Below are 18,991 nucleotides of genomic sequence, written 5' to 3'. Positions count from 1 at the left end.
TCTGTTATAAAAGTTTGCAAATAAATAATTGTTCTTCATAAATTTAGGCCGAGATGTATTCCGCTACCTGTCTTTGGTGAAAATAACCCAAATTAGGATGTATTTTTTAGTTTGTAGGAAAATTATAGAGTTCACAAACTATGGTATAGATCTGAAAATTGATCAATCCTGAAGTACTGACGGCCAATCTAATTTCTTGAGGTCCAAGAATGTCAGAACAGTACAGATATCCCCGAAATGACCACTTTTTGCAAAGTAGACAGTCCGACGTACTTCATAAGAGGCATGGCGAGTTTTCTGAAGTTGTATTTTGTTGTCATAATTTTTCAGAAAATTAAAAAATTAATAAAATTATTTTCACTATTTTTTTTTCATACTGTCACCAGTGCTGTACAGCATCATCATATAACTGGCATGGCGGTGATCAGGGACACTGACAGTATGAAAAGAAATATATAAATTTTTTTTATTAATTTTAAATTTTTATTATATTTTTTTAAGATTTTTTTTTCATATTTCACTATGACCAAAGTAGTACAATATTACCATAGTAACATTGTACTACTTTGGGGAAGTGATCAGGATTTTTTTTTTTTTTACACAATTTGCTTATAGCAAAGAATTACTTTGCTATAAGCAAGCATTTACCTGAATGACATCAATTCATTCAGGGTATTTTTTTTTTTGTGCTTAGCTGTGATTTGGCCACAGCTAATCACATGACATGTGCATGTGATCGCTGTGACCATTCACAGCTAAACACTAGTATACAATGGATGGCATGAATGAAGCCATCGATTGTATACAACTGTCATGTGACCTGTTGTGATTGGTCACAGCAGGTCACATAGTACTGGCAACGGGGGGCCGGTACTCAGATCTGTCATCGGCCGCGTCCGACAGATCGCGCCGCTGAGCTGCTTTGCAAGCACGAAAACTGCGCATGCCCGGGAGGATGCCATTTGGCGTCCACCCCGGAAATCTACAGCATTTTGCCGGCCGCCAAATGGCTATTGGTCGGGCGTCTTTTGGTTAATATTTTGTTGAGAAACCATTTAATGTCAATGACTGTCTGAAGTCTGGAACCCATGGACATTACCAAAGACTGGGTTTCCTCCTTTCTGATGCTTTGCCAGGCTCTAACTGCAGCTGTCTTCAGTTGCTCTTGGTTTTTGGGTATTTCTGCCTTTAGTTTTGCCATCAGCAGGTGAAATACATGCTCAATTGGGTTGAAATCAAGTGACTGACTCAGCCATTGCAGAATATTCCACTTCTTTTCCTTCAAAAGCTCCTGGGTTGCTTTTGCAGTGTGTTTTGGATCATTGTCCATCTGTACTGTGAAGCGCCGTCCAATCAACTTTGCTGCATTTGGCTGAATCTGGGCTAACAGTATATCTCTAATTCTTTTCTTTAAACCCCTTGATTTGGTGTATATCTGTAAACATTTATTTACATAGGAGCATTGATATTAGTTTATTACATTTGAAGGCTCTGCTTCCTGCTTAGTAATTTCTATCTGCTCACACCTACTGAAACAATAGCCTCTCTTCATGGCTAATTGAGTAATCTCAATTCAGCAGCCATTTAGCAGGGTTGCTGTTGACCAAATCTATAGATTACGAAATGTAATATTTCTCTGATATGATCTGGTAAATTAAGAGTTCTTACCCAGAAGTGGAAGCTTCCACACAACAACAGCAATTTATTGGTAAATAATATGAAGGTTTAAGACTAACATGAGCAATCTATCTAGTTACCTAAAAGAAACATTATTAAGTGAACTCTACTATATTACAAAATACAAACAGTGATACAAAAAAGATATAAGACAAACATTTAGATAACTGACTTGGTGTCACTGACATCCCCAGTGACACCAATACAGTGATTAGTACTAATAAAAAGCACTGACACTGTACTAATGACACTGGGAAACAAGGGCATAACATCTGGGGCAATCAAAGGGTTAATGTTGTGCTGTTTTACTATGGGGGCTCTGTTTGTGTCTCACTGTAAGCACTCTGCTTCGTACGGCTCTGCAATGTGCCCCCTACCCAGGACTGCAAAATCACTTTTATATTTAATTTTGCGCACCTGTGCCGCCCTGTAGCAGTATTTCTGCTATAGGGTGGCGCGGAAGCGGTTAATGATGCCAGTTCATAACTTTTTCCTGGGAAATTAAGTATTCATGAAAGGCTGGCCACCTTCTCTGCATATCTAAATGAGGTATCCTTTGAAGTGGATATTTGTGAAGCCAACAGGTTTGGGTCCCATTGTTAGATAAACTAACTCTGGCAGGAACCCTCTGAAAGAGGATTCTCAACAGAGGAGTGTCAAGACTTCTGGTACATAGTAAAGAAATTGCACTGAATAGAATATTCCCTCTGGCAACTTAAACCATCCCTATCTATCTGTAGAACAGGGATTTATGAGAAGACAAATTACACACCCACACTGATACAGCTCTAACTGAAATATATTCATAATTACAATATTATTTACAGTTGTAATGGAAATTTCAGATAAACTCAAACAGTTGCTGACCGTACTTTTTCCATGCAGACAACCAATGGCAGGAGAGTCTACAAAGCTTTTTATGAAGTACAAACAGCAAACTATGGAACAGTAAGCAAGTAAATAAAGAATTACTTTCAGGCAAACATAACGACTCTAAATGTTTAATCACTGAAAATAACCTTTTCTGAGCTGTAGAATTATCTGTATGGTTACATCCATGACTCAGGCCTACACTCTGTAAGCATGCATGCCTAGTACCTGAAACATGAGACTGTCGGTATATTTGACTACGAAATCTTTTTTGGTGGAGGCTTATGTTGAAAATATATAACAAAGTCACAGACAAAAATAAAAATCTGCTGTGGTTTATAGCCATCCCTTAAAGTGGTTGTAAAGGCTCAAGATTTTTACCTGCATTCATTCTTTGCATTAAGATAAAAAACCTTCTGTGTGTAGCAGTGGTCCCAGCCCCCTCAATACTTACCTGAGCCCCATGGAGATCCAGCGATGTGTATGACAGTTTCAGCTGTCCTCATTGACTGAGACAGCAAGCTGGAGCCATTGGCTCCTGCTGCTGTCAATCACAGCCAGTCAGCCAATGAGGAGAGAAGGGTGCGGAGCCAAGCCATGGCTCCTTGTGTGAATGGACACACGGAGCAGGGGCTCAGGAACATGGAAACTTAGGTGCTCCCATAGCAAGCTGCTTGCTATGGGGCACCCAACAGAAAGGAGCCAGGAGCGCCAGCAGGGGACCCAAAAAGAGGAGGATCCAGGCTGCTCTGTGCAAAACCATTACACAGTGCAGGTAAGTATAACATGTTTGTTATTTTAAGGGGAAAAAAAAGAACCTTTAGTATCGCTTTAATTTACAAAAATGGTTTAATTGCAGTCTGTGTTACTGTTAGAGGGTTTTCCTCACCTTCTGCATATTAGTATGACTTCAGCAGTACAGAAAGTAAGGGGAAACCTCAGAGCTCCCAATACCAGTAAGAACCTGATAGGAGTTTTAAACAACTATATCCAAAATGAGAGAAAAGTTTTGGCTTTACAGGCACTTTAAGCATTCACTTGTTTCAACACTTTGCCACCTCTGTGGTTTACATGTGGGGCTCACATGCAAACTTCTACTGTTAGTGTGATTTATTCTTTCAAATGGCATGTAAGGGACCATGAGTTGCTTTATAAAGAAAAGGTTTAACTGAAATCAACAACAGCACAAAAACTGTTTAGCAATTGTTTCAATTACCAACAATATGGATTATAATGGAGGTATTTTACATTTTCCTGAAATTCTTTAGTAAGGTAATAAACATTGGAGTGGATGTGTCCCCACAGTATGTGTGACAATATCATATAGAATGCTATAGAATATCTTCGCATAATCCCTGTCAAACCGATGATATATAGGAATTATTAGGTTGGCAATTGTAGTTAGCATTACTAACAGCTCCACCACCTGGTGGGAAAGAAATTCTGTTTTAGTTTGGCAGAAACTAATGCTGCCTAAATACTTCTCTCCTAATGCACCAGCAACATGTATTGTACTTGCTGTCCTTTAATAGCTGGCAATATTAATATTTGTCACCTTATCACTAAATGCCAATTTCAGACACATGATCATAAAACTACATTACCTAATCTACAGAAAGGTGTTTAACAGGGGCAGCAAAGGTAGAATATCTGCTAAATCGCAAAACCCATCCTCATATTGCAAGCATATCTCCTCACTGCCTGAGATCTCCTAACATATTGCAAACCAGCATGCTTACAGCTTCCTGTACAAATTATGAATATTGTTTTGGGAAGCATCCTGCATGTGCCAAAATCAAAACACATTTCTCTTTATTAAATAAAAACATTTTAATACTGCAGGGAGAGGAGGAGTCAGGAAAATAGCATGCCTCTAGCAAGAGGGAACACATAACTGCATATGTTTTGTTATGAAATGTTCAATCAAACAGGTATACTTTTTTTCTTTATTTACCCTTTACTAGAAAGGACAGAGTATACCAAAGACAGTGTTTTGTACTCCACCCTAAAGCAGACAATGGTTTTCATATAACAGCCATTCTTAGTCTAAGTTCACAGTCAGCCAAGGGGTGGTAAAAACAGGTGGATGATCTGTGTTTTTACTACCCCCTCCCAAACTGACAACAGCCATCACAGGAGGAAGCTCTTTCTCTGATTCAAACTCCCTCACACGCGCTTTCTCTCCCCTGATGCAGTAGCTCTGAGCTCAGCGTTTGACAGCTCATTCCTGTGATGGTAGAGGTAAACAGTATTCAGTCGCATTATTATCTCCTGAACACCAGCAAACCACAGCTCAGCCATCTCTGCAAAGTGAACTTAGGATCACTTTTCTGGGGAGACTTGCACATGATATTGATGTTTAAACATCAGTATTCTGCCAAATTCCTTGTGTTTATTTTGCACATATTTGTGTGAATGTGCATACATGAGTAAAATGAATTCTAGTTCTCAGAATGGAATTTTAACCTCCTCAAATTAACATTTTAAGCACATATACGCATAAAATACTGACCGGCAGCTCAGATTTCTGTAATTTTTTTAATTCATCTATACGCAGCACATGTTTAGGCAGCTGTGTGTGTAAGTACATTGAAAACAATGTGCTGCATTGAGAGCTAAGTTTTAAGGCAGCAGTGTGCAAAGGGCCTAAAGGAATGGTAAAGTCTGCCACCAATGTGAAAAAAGCCTTGAAGTGTTACTAAACCCAAAACAGTAAAATCAGTCTGTATATGCAGTAAAGCATGCTTGTTATACTCACTGTGGAACCTAAGGGGTTAATCATCTGCATTGTGTAAAAATGCTGTTTGATCTGAACTTCTCTGCCCCTTCTTTTGTTAAAATGCCCACACTGATAAGACTGACTGAACTGTGCCCTTCTGCACATGCTCAATTTAGTGTGTATTCCTAGAGAGGTTTTTTTCTTGGGAGAGTGCATGTGATCAGCGCAGGGCCAATCAGCACTGTCCAGACAGAGGTCAGGGGATTTCAATCCTCCTACAGAAAACTCCTACAAGTTTTAACCAGTGGTCAGCTGAAGTCACAAGACTGCTCTAACTGCTGATGAGAAAAGGTATTTAGCCATTTATATTTACTAAAATAATTGCACTTCCATGTTGAGTGTACTGTGGGACACCAGATATAGTAAATGCAGGGTTCAGGGTTTAGTAACACTTTAAAGTGGATCTTCACCCATTTTTTAAATTTATGGTCATCATAATGCCAACCCATAGTGCATTACTAAATGGATATCAAATTTTTTTTAATTATTTGAATGTATCTTTTTTTTCCATTTTTCCCAGGCTGCTTAGGTTAGCAATGCAATTGGGCTGTCCCGTTGACTCCTCGGATATCTGTGTCATCGATACCAGTCTTTGGGTAGCCTAAATTTGTAATATTGCATTATTACTGCACAGGCACAAGGCCAAGAGGTGCATGCTGGGTAGCCAGCTGCACAAAATTCTGGAAATAAATGGCTGGCAGATTCACATGCCCACAGCTGAGATGGCTGGCACCAGGACATATGCAGGGGATAATAAATGCCAAGGTAGGCAAGTACATATTGTATGGACGTTTCTGACATTATTATTATTTGGAATTAAATGCAGCTATTGCTAAGAATCCAGAGGATTTTTTTTACATTTTTGTTGGAAGACTGTAGCTCCTTTTTAATATGCTTCAAACCTCAGAAATATACCCAAGGAAATCACAGAATTTTAATCTTTACAGTGAACTTAGTGACACTCATTAAAAGGTTGCAAAACTATGGATGCAACTTAGATGCTTCTTGCCAGGGGTGGACTGACCATTTGGAAACTCGGGCACTGCCCGAGGGCCTGGGGTCAGTAGGGGGCCCCATGAGATGCCCCTGGTATCTTTTTCATAGGCTTTTTTGAGTTTGGGCAACGACACAGGGGCCCCATGATCCCCTATTGCCCGGGGGCCCCATGAGTTGTCAGTCCGCCCCTGCTTCTTGCTGAACATTTGGTGCTTACCAAGTTCATTAATATATCAATCAGTATTGACAATTGTAACTGAAATATAAAACACTGATCTGGTTGTTCCACATATAGAAGCTTTCAAATGGTATTTAGTATAAACCCTTCATCACTTCAGACAAGTACAATTTATACCTAGGCCTCTCTGATACTTTTAAACAAGAAATCAACAAGAAGATGCTTAGAAGCTTGAGTGTATTGAGGCTGATTTACTACTCAACTTTTCCAGGGAATTTTCACTTTGTTCACTTTGCCAGGGGATTTTCATAGAGATTAATGAGTGAGGTGAAGCTCTGGTGACTTCCATCATCCAATCATGTGCAAGAAAAAATTTTGTTTTTCAAAGTTAAAATTCATCACATTGACTAAGCTCAGTTCTGAGATCTCTAGAGAATTTTCCTATTTTCATGAAGTTCAGTTTTGTATACAACCTGAGTAATTCCATCATTATTTTGTAATATCTACTTTTCTCTTTAATTTCCCTTGAATATGCATATGAATCTGTGTTTACATGTGTATGTAAACCTGTCTTCCATATCCACTTCAGCTCTAGAAGATGTCACTCCCTTCACGGCCAGGCCATTTTTTGCTTTTTTAGCACTCTGGTACTTTAACTAGTAATTGCGCAGTCATACAATGTTGTACCCAAATTAAATTTAAACATGTTTTTTTCCACACAAACAGAGATTTCTTTTGGTGGCATTTGATCACCAACTTATAACAGGACTGTGATACTGTGGCGGGAAAGCTGACACTACTGATGCTTGGGGGGGGGGAACTGACTAAGTACCACTGAGATCACCAGTGACACTAATACAGTGATTAGTGATAATAATATACATTGTCACTGTACTAATGACACTGGCTGGGAAGGTGTTAACATCTAGGGTTAAGGGGTTAAATGTGTGCCTTCCAATGTGCATTTGTTAATGTGCAGGCCCTAAACCCTGAAGCAGTCAGAGACATACTGGTTTGCCTGCACAGGTAACCCGTCCGCAGTACATGGCGGGCAGGTGGTCCACAAGTGGATATAATTGTCCACCAGTTGGTAGACCCTTGTATAAGCAAGTTCCTCTCTTCCATTATTTTTCCTGGGAGATGCAGGCTTCTTTGCTTAGTTTAGGAGCATAGGTATCCCAGCAAAGGAAATAGATGACCTTAGATGACCTGTTGGGAAAAATGTCTATAGCATCAGCTAAAACATTTTATCCAATAGACTATCGTCTATTGTCCTTCCTTGTCAGGGCAGAGATAAGATTCGGAATGATGGATTAGAGAATTTTATATACATATGCATATTTTTACAAATCTGTATTTTTCAGTTGACATTTTATTTATTGCCTTTCATTTACAGTATGAGGTCCAGCAAATATATCTGCTAGTAAAGTTCAGCCTTCACAAATAAAATTTTAGATAGGGGTATAGTTTCTGGATTCTGGAAAACCACTTCATATGTATTAAAGACATAATAAGGCATACCTCAAACACATCACAGATAATGCACTCAAACCATACTGTATACCAGGCAAAGTAAAAAAAAATGGACATTTAATATAGAAAGGCAAAGTAACCAATGGCAGCAGAGCAGCAATCATCATCTACTGATCTAACTTCAGTAAAATGAAATCTGAATCTTTGGCAAAATATATGGTATACAGTAATTGATACATTCTACATACACTTTCCTCTGCTTTACTAAATACGCTTTGGGTGTTACAATTGTTGGAGTTTATTTACCAAAGGCAAATAGACTGCACTATACAAGTGTAGTTGTTCCAGAGCTTAATAAATGAGGTAAAGCTTCTTACAATGGATACCCAATCAGATGCAAGGAAAATGCATGTTTTTAAACCTGAACAAAATGTTAAGTAAATTAGAAAAAAATAGTGCCGGACTTATGAACTCATGACCTGAACTGTCCCATATAAATCATTTGGCCCTTGAATTTGCCTCATTAGAAACTGTACATATTACAGAAATGCTACAACGTTGCTGGGACATTCTAGTAACACACTAAAGCAGTGGTTCTTAACCTGGGTTCGATCGAACCCCAGGGGTTCGGTGAGTCAGTCTCGGGGGTTCGGCGGAGGTGACCCACACCCGACTCATATGATTTGTGATGACATGCCCCGCTTGTCCATCATTGGCTGCAGGTGGTCACGCAACATCGCTTAGCCCAGTGGTCGGCAAGCCGCGGCTCTTGTGTGCCGGGCGCCCGCTCCCCTCCCTCCTCTCGGGCGGCAGGGACTCAAATGCAATGATTGGCCAGTCTCGCTGCCACTCACATCCTGATAGCCAGTGATTGGCTGTCAGGATGTGTGTAGGCGGGGCAGCACGACGAACGTGAGAGGAGCTAGGCTCCTCTCACAGTCCGCCCTGAAGACCGGAACGGCGCGGGAATACAGCGAGAGGAACGCGCGGAGCAAAGGTAAGTGAATTGACACAGGGGGGACTTGGGGACTTAATATGGGGGATGAATTAATATGGGGAATGAATTACTATAGGGGGGATGAATTACTATATGGGGGATGAATTATTATATGGGGGATGAATTACTATATGGGGGATGTATTACTATATGGGGGATGTATTACTATATGGGGGATGAATTACTATATGAGGGATGAATTACTATATGGGGGATGTATTACTATGGGGGATGAATTACTATATGGGGGATGAATTATTATATGGGGGATGAATTACTATATGGGGATGTATTACTATATGGGGGATGTATTACTATATGGGGGATGAATTACTATATGGGGGATGTATTACTATGGGGGATGAATTACTATATGGGGGATGAATTACTATGGGGGATGAATTACTATATGGGGGATGAATTACTATATGGGGGATGAATTACTATATGGGGAAGGAATTACTATAGGGGGGATGAATTACTATATGGGGGATGAATTACTATATGGGGGGATGAATTACTATGGGGGATGAATTACTATATGGGGGATGAATTACTATATGGGGGATGAATTACTATGAGGGATGAATTACTATGGGGGATGAATTACTATATGGGGGATGAATTACTATGGGGGATGAATTACTATATGGGAGATGAATTACTATATGGGGGATGAATTACTATGGGGGATGAATTTTCATACCGTTTGTTACAACATATCTTTGCGAGCAATCCTTTTTGAGGATGCTGGACATAAAGACGAAGAAAAGGAACAGACTTTGTTGCGAAAATGACATGAGAGTGGCACTTGCCAAGGTAATGCCGCGCATTTCTGAACTGGCCTCTGAAAGACAACAGCAGAAGTCACACTGATTTGCGGTAAATATTCATTATTTTGTTTTTGTGTGAAAATCATGTTTTAATGGTTTTGTTCTTTGTTCTTAATGGTTTTGTTCATTTTGTGCACCTATGTATAAATATATACCTATGTTTTGAATTTTAAAAATCATATTTTATTTTTCCAATTAAGAAGGGTTCGGTGAATGCGCATATGAAACTGGTGGGGTTCAGTACCTCCAAAAAGGTTAAGAACCACTGCACTAAAGCAATGTTGGAAAATTCCTCATTGTAATAACTCAACCGCTAACAGGAATAGGCCAGTGTGAGCAGGATCTTTCTACAAGATATAAAATCAAGATGGGAATTTAGAGTTAATTTGAATTCATTAATGGCTATTAACTAGCATCCACTGCACAAACCTACCATTCAGCTTTCAGTGTAGCTGTCGCTACTGTCTTCTGTAATAGACATGAAACGTGCCAGACCTCGTCTGTGTTCTCTGTCACTATCTTTTCACCAACTATAGTGCTAAATTACATTCAAATTCTTAAAAAATATATCTTAGCACAACATAACTAGTAAACACTCAATAAGATCCTGAGTTTCTATTTTATACTCATGCCATGAGTTTTAGGGAAGGTCTGGTATGGAATTTATAGACAACTGGGAGAGATGTGCTCAGCAAATAGGAAGGGAATAATGTTAGGGAGTTCACTATAGCCATGGCACTCATACACATACAACACAGCATGGCATCTAGGCCATGGGTCCTTACACTTTTACCCCCTTCCTGTCCAGGCCAATTTTCAGCTTTCAGTGCTATCACACTTTGAATGACAATTGTGCGGTCATGCAACACTGTACCCATATAAATTTTTTAGCATTTTTTTGAGACAGATATAGCTTTGTTTTGGTGGTATTTATTCACCACTGAGATTTTTTTTTTTTGCTATGTAAATGAAAAGTCCAAAAATTTTGACAAAAAGTGTTTTTCTTATAAACTTTTGCAAATAAATAATATTTCATCATAAATCTTGGCCAACATTTATTCTGTTATCTTTTTAGCAATAAAAAAACCCAAATTAGTTTATAACCAAAAATTATAATTATTAAACTTTTTTTACATCTTTACTTTATTTTTTTATATTATTATTTATGGGTTTTTTTTTTAACATACTGTCACCCTAGCAGTACAGTGTCACCATGCTGACACTGTACTACTTGTGGGGGGTGATGAAGATTTTTTTTTTTTTTTTTTTTACACTGATTGCTTTTATACCCATAAAGGCTGTAAAAGCAATCATTTCTCCTTCTCTCTGGCTGCATTCTTGCAGCCATTGAGAACTACTGTGTGAGCTGTGATTGGTCACAGCTTGTCACATGGTACAAGGCTGTTGTGATCATTCACAGATTTCACACGTAGTAAGCAATGATGTCAGAAGTGACATCTTGCTTACTACTTTGCATGTGATCACTGATTGGCCAATCAGTTATCACATGATCGGGAACTCGCAGAGAGGTCCCGTACGACATTCGGGGAGTGCGCACAAGCAGGGGGCAGGGAGGCCATTTATAAACGGCCATCTGACCCTGCACTAGTTAAATATAATATTACTGCACTGGTTAAATATAATATTACTGGTACTGCTTTTCTGAGTGGTCTCGATGAAAAATATTCTCTTCCTTTCCTTTTTCTCACTCCTGTCATTTTACCATTTAAAGATGAACTTTAGACAAACATATTATCAATTAATGTAGTTATGTATTCATTAAATACATTATCCTATTTTAAAAAAAGCTAGAGTAGATACCTGAATTAGACCAAGGGATGGATTTACTAAAGGCAAATAGACTGTGCACTTTGCAAGAGCAGTTGCACTCATTTTCCTTAGTATTTGCCTTTAGTAAATCCATTCTTATGTGTCAGCCTCCTGTAGTCCTCTGTAGAGCAGAATTCAGCCTGAGCAAGGGAAGAGCAGCACTAGCAGTGCAAATAAGAAACATGTTGACAGGAAAAAAGAGCAGAATGGGCAGAAGGGTATACAGCTGCTGATCCTTCATTGTCCAATCACAGGCTGTATCGTCTGGCAGGGCTGCACAACTGTCAGGACTGGGTAAACAAAAACAAATCATTTGGCAGATAGAACAACTCCAATATCATGTTAAACGATCAAATCTGCATAACCATCTATTAAATGCTACAAAATCATAAACCAGTTCTAGTGTATGCTCCAACTACAAACCTGGTTACATAAACTCATACATAAAGGAGCCCTTACAGCCCTCCATACATCCTATTTTTTCCTTGTTATATCGATTACAACTTAAACTTATTTCAGAATGAAAGAGATTGGCGGGAAATGGAAAAAATACTCTGCTCTGTCTGGCAATCCGATGGATGTGTCTGGCGGTTGCCAGGAGAACAGTACTTGCTTGACTGCATTGTACCAAGTGTAGAGTTTGGTGGAGGGGGGATTATGGTGTGGAGTTTTTCAGGGACTGGGCTTGGCCCCTTAGTTCCAGTGAAGTGAACTCTTAAGACATCAGCATACCAAGACATTTTGGACAATTTCATGCTCCCAACTTTGTGGGAACAATTTGGGGATGACCCCTTCCTGTTCCAACATGACTGTTCTCCAGTGCACAAAGCAAGGTCCATAAAGACATGGATGAGCAATTCTGGGGTGGAGGAACTTGACTGGTCTGCACAGAGTCCTGACCTCAAGCCGATAGAATACCTTTGAGATGAATTAGAGCGGAGACTGCAAGCCAGGCCTTCTTGTCCGACTTTTGGAAGAATGGTCAAACATTCCCATAGACACACTCCTAAACCTTGCAGACAGCCTTCCCAGAAGAGTTGAAGCTGTTATAGCTGCAAAGGGTGGGTCAACTCAATACTGAACCCTACGGACTAAGACTGGGATGCCATTAAAGTTCATGTGCGTGTAAAGGCAGGCGTGCCAATACATTTGGCAATATACTGCATGTACAGTATACAGTTTTACCTTATAGCAAGCATATAAGCAAGAATGGTTGGACTTCCAAATGGTTCCGTTAATGTGATAATATGTCTTATATGAATAAGGGCTCTGTAATTTTAAATATACTTGTTTCTTTATCCAACAAAGTTATATGCTGGAGTTTTTATGTTTCTGTAATATTATAATGCTTGATCAATGTGGATTTCATCTTTTAATAACAGCTTGTATGAATAAAGTCAATACCTTTGAAAAAATATCACTGTAGCACCTGAAAAGTCCCCTTTTAAAGGTCTTTGTGTGTTTTAACTCTTTTTTCGATTTGAATGAGGTGCATGAAAATTTATAGGCTGGCCTCAATCTATACTTTTCTTTGGTTACACAATGTTATATATTTTTACATATATGTTAATGCTCCTGCGTATAATTGCTCTATAACAGTGGTCGGCAAGCCGCGGCTCGAGAGCCACATGCGGCTCTTTACACACTGTAATGCGGCTCTTCTGTGTGCCAGGCGCCCGCTCCCCTCCCTCCTCTCGGGCGGCCGCCCCAAAAGTCAGGACTCTGCAGCTAGCCCAGCAATGGGCAAACTACGGCCCGCATACGGCCCGGCGGACCTTTTAATCCGGCCCGCGGAGCGTGGCAAACATTGGCTGTCAGGATGTAGGCGGGGCAGCGTGATGAACTCCTCTCCTCTCACAGTCCGCCCTGAAGACCGGAACGGCGCGGGAACACGGCGAGAGGAACGCGCGGAGCAAAGGTAAGTGAATTGACACAATATGGGGAATAAATTACTATAGGGGGGATGAATTACTATAGGGGGGATGAATTACTATATGGGGGATGAATTACTATGGGGGATGAATTACTATATGGGGGATGAATTACTATATGGGGGATGAATTACTATGGGGGATGAATTACTATATGGGGGATTAATTACTATGGGGGATGAATTACTATATGGGGGATGAATTACTATGGGGGATGAATTACTATATGGGGGATGAATTACTATGGGGGATGAATTACTATATGGGGGATGAATTACTATATGGGGGATGAATTACTATATGGGGGATGAATTACTATGGGGGATGAATTACTATATGGGGGATGAATTACTATGGGGGATGAATTACTATATGGGGGATGAATTACTATGGGGGATGAATTACTATATGGGGGATGAATTACTATGGGGGATGAATTACTATGGGGGATGAATTACTATATGGGGGATGAATTACTATGGGGGATGAATTACTATATGGGGGATGAATTACTATATGGGGGATGAATTACTATATGGGGGATGAATTACTATGGGGGATGAATTACTATGGGGGATGAATTACTATATGGGGGATGAATTAATATGGGGGATGAATTACTATATGGGGGATGAATTACTATATGGGGGATTAATTACTATATGGGGGATGAATTACTATGGGGGATGAATTACTATATGGGGGATGAATTACTATGGGGGATGAATTACTATATGGGGGATGAATTACTATGGGGGATGAATTACTATGGGGGATGAATTACTATATGGGGGATGTATTTTCAGTTTTAAAAATGTGGCTCTCAAAATAAATTTCAATCGTGGTTTTGGCGAGATTTGACTCAGTTGAAAAAAAAGGTTGCCCACCACTGCTCTATAACCTTAATAAAAACTTTAAACTCTATCGTCTTCAGTTGTCTTATCAATTTTTAGCTTAGGGAACATTGTTTATACCCAAAAAAGGTTGCATTAGACATAGAGAGTTAATTAGAGTTGGTTAAGAGATGCCGCAGAAGTCCTGAGGGTGAAAATGGAACACTTTTAGGACAGCTAAACAAATGCCCCTTACTTATATTAAAGGGGGATCTGAGACTAGTGGGGACCAAAAGGCTCCTCCTGTGAGTCTAATGCTACACTGAATATATGTTATCTTCACATGTACAAACGCATTTATTATTTTTGATTTAATTTAACAACCTCTCTGATTGGTCATCTCCAAGCCCCAGGCCCCATAGCAGTTGCATGTGCTGCTCTGGCTATACCACTGCCAAAACCCCAGCGAGCAGTACTGGCAATTAACAGCTAAATGATAGGGAGTGGAGCTTATTGGTGACTTGCTTGCCCAGCTAATCCAAATACACAATATATTGTGTCAATTATATTTTTTGTACAGTTTAAACATTGTTTTGTGTAGCCTTGTTGCCCTGAATATTATGTAAATATATACCAGGTTTTAAAAATTAACAAATACATTTAATCTTTTAGCTTAGAAAACCTCCACAATCAATACTTTTACACAAAATGTAAATAACTTTGTTGTAAAGCAAACAAATTATCTGATGCGGCAAGCATGATCATGCTTGAATTAATTTTATAAGCAACAGGTAAAGCAGAACAGAGCATAAATTTCAATATTTCCAATATACTGTTAAATTGCCCATATAATTATCACCAGAGAAATCATTAAGTTTCCTTATTGCTAATTTGATTAGCTCTGTAATGCTGTGAGTTCACCTAAATTTAATTTGAGTTACTCAACTTTATCTGACTTTAATACACACTTAGGAGACATTTTACATGCATATTACATGCCAGAGACACTTGAGCCTAAAGAAATTACAGAAATTTCTGTGAATCAAAATCTCAGCACTTAATCGGACATCTCTAAATTTTACATCTTGACACGAGCCCTACTGCTTGAAACAAAGATCCATTAATTTAATTGTAATTATATACTCATTTCACCAATTTTCTGTAAAAAACTATACACTGGGGGATTTTTTTGAAAACTGGAGCAGTCAGAATTTAGTGCCGCTGTGCATGGCAACCAGTCAGTTTCTATCTTTCATTTTCAAAGCTTAACTGAACAGGCTGGTGATAAAAGCTGATTGGTTGCCATGCACGGCTGCTCCAGATTTTTGCTGCTCAAGTTTTGATAAATTCCCCTATTATGTTTCAGTAAAATTGAAAAACCCTCTACATTGTGTATTTTACCATTAGTAAGTTAGGAAAGGGAAAGTTTGTATCTGCAATATACTATAGATATATAAAAACACACACACAACCTATATCTGTCAGTAGTTTAATTCCCATCTCCGTGTTTTAAAAGAGAAGTGTGGGGTTTAAAAAAAAAATGTAAAAAAAATTATACTCACTTAGGTGGATGCAGCATCGATCAGATGCTGCATCTGTCCCCAGACAGCTCTGCACAGAGAACTGAACAATCTAACACTGCTGATCGCTCAGTTCTCTCCCTCTGCTCTGAGCAGAGAGCCATGACTGTCAGTCTCCGGCTCTCTGCTCTGTGGAGGGGGCAGGAGGGGCTGGCTAAGGCTTTTAATGGATCGATGAGAGGCTGAGCCAGGTGCTGATCCAGGCATCTGGGTGGATTCCAACCATATGGTTGGGATCTTACCAAAGCCTCAACAGGCACTGTGACGTCAGCCAACAGCGTGCTTTAGCCCACTGTTGGCTGAAAACAGGGCACAGGAGTACAGAACAAACTGCACTCCTGTAATCCATAGGAGAAATATAGCCAAAGATCTCTATATGACATTGAAGGTTTCTATAATTTGGATTGCACTAAATTGAATGAACCATTGTGCACAGGCCATGAAACATACTGAAACTGGAAGGTAAAACTGATGGCATTTCAGTGTGTACTGTATGTGTGACGTCTATAACAGAGGTTAACAAATGAACTTTTGGTTTAAATCAGTTAAATGTATTCCAAACGCATCAAACCATAGGTATGAACATTTTACAATGTGTTTTCATAAAATCCAACCATTTCCTGCTGAGTCAGACCTATATGGCCCTTTCAGGAGAAACTGATCAGACCCTTCATTTTCCTCTGTAGGCATTTGGATGTAAATGGATTTGTGTCCGTTTACTCCTGGATACATCCAATCTGGCAAAAATAAACTGAAGGGGCTATAGTCTGCTGAGTCAGACCTATAGCCCAACTGACAGAACACAACACTATACTGATTGGCTGAGGTGGAGAGGCAGGCTGATGATGTCACGATCTCCTACCCAACCAGAGGAAGCTTTACATTCATTCATAGAATACAAAGCTCATGTGAAAGACTAACCACTGCTCAGCCCGACTTTTGTTCCGAGAGTGGAACAGGAAAAGTCTTATCCCACTACCGCAACACAGCGCTGTATATTGTATGTAGTGGAGGCTACGTATGGTTCATATAGCACACACAGCCGCTGCATGTTTTAGTGAAGTAAATAGTTCATTTGCACCGACTTGGTCATCACAACGCATGCTAATAAATGTTACACACATTGTTGCAATGTGGTGCTTTTCATTCTGAATGGCACCCAGTGCAGCCTGCCAACAGATGTGCACTGCAGCACAGCTCTGCCCAAAATGCTACATGCACCTTTTTTTGGTGCATTTCAATGTATTGGGCAACCTATCATTTGTGTGGCAATGGTAACTGTAAACATACAAGTATCAGTTCCAAGATGATCGTTAGGGTTAGTGATTTTTTATAATAGTTGTAGATAACTGTAAGGTTCTGCATCTTTACCTTATGTTATAAGTTCATTAGAATAGCTAAAATAGGGACATGTATTACAACTACGTATATCGCTTTATAAAAGCAATGTGATTTTTTCAAAATTGGTTAGGAGTGTAATTTTCTTCCAGGTTAAGCAGCGATGGCTTTTTAAAAAAAATTTTTAAACTAGTACACTGTGCACTGTATCTTTCCCCTGTTTGACAGTAGAAAGGAAAATAGTAATGTCGAATAAAAATACTAGCTCTTGGTATATTAATAATAAACTACTATGGAAAGATATTAAGTAACATATAATTGTAATTGACAGTGATAGGTTAAAGAGACTTGAGAACTATACTGTACACCATGTTTGTACGTGGACTTCATCACTTTCTAGTTTGGAATCAGTCTACATTAAATCCAATGTAATCCTTTTGTTTGTATAAACTTGTAGCCAAATATTCTTCTGAATCAGGAGCAAGCTGTTCCTTAAGGCTATGTTCACATGGCCAGTGGATTTCTGTGACAGGAGTTACAGGTGTATGTGAAGCGTTGTGGCCAAGGAGCCTGTAAAAATGGAGGACAGGCTGACAGTGGCCACATCTGTTCACGGCTGTCCATGTGTAATTACATCTAATTACACATGGAGCTATTACCTGTGATTAGGGACAGATAATTGGCCCTGAATGCAATCTTTCTGCAACCAGAATAAATAATTTTTTAGTAATAAAAACCCCACAGTTTCTAATTCGTCTGCATTAAAACAATTATATATATATTTGGTTGGAGTCAAACTTTCAAATTTTAAAATCTTAGAGGTAAATTTAAAGCACTGTGTATCATGTCAAAACGTTTCATCTCCATGCTTTCCTATCTAACCTAAAAGTGTTAAACCAAGCTGCCGTGCTTATTATTAGTGATAATAATGAATTAATGCTGTAAGTGTAAAGCCCCGCACTTCTAGTTTTCTCAAGCTTAATAAATACTATATATATACATATATATTATATATATACAGTTGTGTTCAAAATAATAGCAGTCAGACAACACTAACCTGATCAATCACTGTTTTTGGTAGAAATGATATTTCTACATGGCAAATAATTTACTAGCAGGTGTAGTAGAGTAGTAGAAATCCAACAGACCCAACAGTCATGACATGCATGCTGCTGATTCTGTGTAATTGAATCACTAAATGAAAGGGGTATGTTCAAACTAATAGCAGTGTGGAGTTCTATTAGTGAGGTCATTTATTCTTTGAAAAACAGGTGGCAATTATTGCCCTTATTGCCCTTATTTAAGGAAGGAAGGCAGCAAATGTTGCACATGCTGGTTACAGTGCATTTCTCTCTGAAATTCTGAGGAAAATGGGTCGTTCAAGACATTGTTCAGAAGAACAGCGTACCTTGATTAAAAAGTTGTTTGGAGAGGGGAAAACATATAAAGAAGTGCAGAAAATGATAGGCTACTCAGTTAAAATGATCGCAAATGCTTTAAAATGGCAACCAAAACCTGAAAGACGTGGAAGAAAGCGAAAAACTACCATTCGAATGGATAGAAGAATAGCCAAAATGGCAAGGACTCAGCCAACAATCAGCTCCAGGAAGATCAAAGAAGGTCTAAAGTTACCTGTGAGTACTGTTACAATTAGAAGACGCCTATGTGAAGCCAAG

At 39.1% G+C, this 18,991-nt stretch overlaps 1 protein-coding gene across 2 annotated transcripts in view; it reads right to left on the bottom strand.

Moving 5' to 3' along the window:
* The window catches only part of KIAA0825 (KIAA0825 ortholog), a 515,459-nt gene that overhangs the window by 222,293 nt on the left and 274,175 nt on the right, over positions 1-18,991 (bottom strand). The gene's annotated exons all lie outside the window — the stretch shown is intronic.

This window comes from Staurois parvus, unplaced genomic scaffold, assembly GCF_062004578.1.
Source record: "Staurois parvus isolate SC_StPar_1 unplaced genomic scaffold, SC_StPar_1.0 ptg000218l, whole genome shotgun sequence".
Taxonomy (NCBI): domain Eukaryota; kingdom Metazoa; phylum Chordata; class Amphibia; order Anura; family Ranidae; genus Staurois; species Staurois parvus.
Note: the sequence above shows the minus strand (reverse complement) of the source record. Positions and strands in the feature narration are given on the sequence as shown.